The sequence below is a fragment of the Anoplopoma fimbria genome, chromosome 21 (genome assembly GCF_027596085.1).
Source record: "Anoplopoma fimbria isolate UVic2021 breed Golden Eagle Sablefish chromosome 21, Afim_UVic_2022, whole genome shotgun sequence".
Lineage (NCBI taxonomy): Eukaryota > Metazoa > Chordata > Actinopteri > Perciformes > Anoplopomatidae > Anoplopoma > Anoplopoma fimbria.
Window position 1 is genome coordinate 8573175 of NC_072469.1, and position 2668 is coordinate 8575842.

The following is a 2668-nucleotide window of genomic DNA, read 5'->3' on the forward strand; positions in this document are numbered from 1 at the left end:
GTGGGGGGGGGGGGGTTTGGTTTTCATGCAGGAGAAAGAGAAGACCCTTGACGGCTATATAAGTCTAATTTCCTGCTACTCCAATCAATCACTTGATTTCCAGGATTGTGGCAATCATCTTCTTTGTGCGTGTGTGTGTGTGTGTGTGTGCGTGTGTGTTTTTTTTCTTTCTTATTTTCAATTGGACTGAGACGGCTGCACAAAGGAAAAGGAAGGGAATAATTGGACAGTGGTGGTCCCTTGATGCAGATGTGCCTATACCAAAGAGGCTATATGTAATATTAAGTACCATGAGCAGCACAGAGTGACAACATCGTTCCCTCCAGTTGTTCCCAATAGAGCTGTCCAAAGGAACCCTAATGTCGCACACAATCCTATGTGAGCTGGCAGGCCTTCATTCTGATTTATCCTTTTCAATAAGAACCTAATCCAGAGGAATACGAGTCTAAGAATGGGCATACGTTATGTCACATGACCCCCCCCTCTGCTTCGTTAACCTCCCATACGGTTGAAACATGATGGTCAGATTGACCTAGGCATGCTTTTCTTCGGCAAAGTAACTAAATGAAAGGGGGGTAAAAGAAGGGATTCTTTAGAGGACTAGAAAACACAATAAAGCAGCGTAGAAGTGGCCTCCAGTGCCAAATTCTCTTTAAATGTCTGTAATTGATAAATGAATCCCTCTTTTCTCAAAACTTCTCCCACTAGTGCTGAGCGCAGTAAGCTTTTATCAATTAAATGTTAAAAAAAAAGGGGAATGAAGATATCCTAAATTACTTCCTTGCTCCAGAAACTGCTTCTGACCTGGACTTTTAAATTTTGCAGCCCTAGAAATTTCCGTTGAATATTTAAACACTCGGCACCACTTAAGGGTTGGGTTTGGTTAGTGGGCCGATGAATTAAAGAATATTCACATATACAGCCTCATTTGGTTATGGATTGTGAGAGAACTTAACTTAAATAACATACAAAAAAAAATATCCCCTCTTTGGCTCCATATGTTTTTGTATTTCATCTGTCTTGATGTTGTGAATCGGACGCTAAATGCCCAGTGGAGTGTTGTGTAGCACGGTCAATAGACAGCCCAGTAATCAAGTGAATAAGAGCTGCTCCACGTACGGGGAAACTAGAAAGCACAGCCGTTGCTTTTTGGCCCTCTGTCAGACCCGGGGAGCTGACGAGACCCCCGTCAGTTAGGAAAAGCAATAAAGAGAAGTTTGGCTAATGGATTTCTGGTTTTCAACCCCCCCCCCCCTCCTCTGTTGTGTCAGATATATTTCTGTTCCCGCCGTATGGAGGACGTTGAACCTGGAGGGATTTGTACGTGCGTAACTAACTGTCCACTTTTGTACTGTAATTTTCTTTTTGAGTATATCAGCATTGTCTGATTTTTTCCTGTGCCTTTCATTCAAAAGTTGTATTTACAACTTTTAGTGGGTTTAAATATTAAAAATAAATGAAGATATATATATATATATAGATATATACACAAACGCTCTGTGTGGACTCTTCTTGATTCTGTCTCAATCTTTTTTATTATTTCCAATTTAAGTTACAGGCGATTTGGCTCTAGTTCATGTTGCCTTTTAAAATTTGATTCAGTGTGGCACAGCTGGATGTCAGTGTTTGCCAATTCTGATTCCTTTTTTCTCATTCCTCCTCCTCGGTTTTGATCTTTTCATATCTTCATCTTTCCTCTAATTTGGATCCTAGCCCGAGCTCCCTTTGTTGTGCTCTCCACTCAACTAGGATGCGAGTCCTTCCCTTTTATCCGTATTTGGGGAGATCATTTTTTCCATCAGTATGCTGCGGCTGTGTTGAATTTGATGTGAAATTTCCACAAGGAAATTGGATTAGACTTTAAAGCATAACATTCAGAGGAGCTTTTTGTAAAAAAAAAAGAAGAAAAATCACAAAAATGACAAATCGTAATGTCAGCACACGCATATGCAAAATACTAATAACTACTCGGATTATATTTTTTTACCCTGCTCTAAACTCTTTTCCTACTCATTATTTTGTGTGTGTGTGTGGTATTTTTGGTGTGTGTGTGTGGTATTTTTGGTGTGTGTGTGTGGAGTGTGGTCTTTGCTAATTCAATAGCTCTTCTGTCCCTCTCTGTCTGTCTTGAGCCAGCTCACGCTCGCAGCATAAAAGCCCGCGTTCGAACAAAGTAGTACTCGAGCCAGAACCAAAATTAGAAGCTACATGACTGACACTCTCTGCCTCTTTCTCTCTCTCTCTCTCTCTCTTTTTTTTAATTTTTTTTTATTTTCCACCGCTTCTCTCCACGGTCATTTATCCACCTCTTCCCTTCTCTTTCTCCTCTGTAATTGTGCTTCTCTTTGACACACCCGCTGGTTTGTGTGGATAGTTGATGCCACACTCATTGTGGTGAAGTGCTGTTTAGCCCTCTGTGCTGTAGCTACACTTAGTCCAGCTGATGAATGGCTCTGGGGTTGGCTGGCTCTAAGAAAAAACACCACAGAAAAAAAACCGAATGGGGCACCAGGCGCTCCACTGTGGTCCTCTTAAGTTTAAATAAACATGAGGCAATTTCGAGGGACAACCACCAGGGATTTCATGCATTGGACATGGAGATGTAGGAGGTGGGGAAATTAAAAACTAAAATGAGACAATACGCTTGTGGAGGAAGAGCATCTGGACG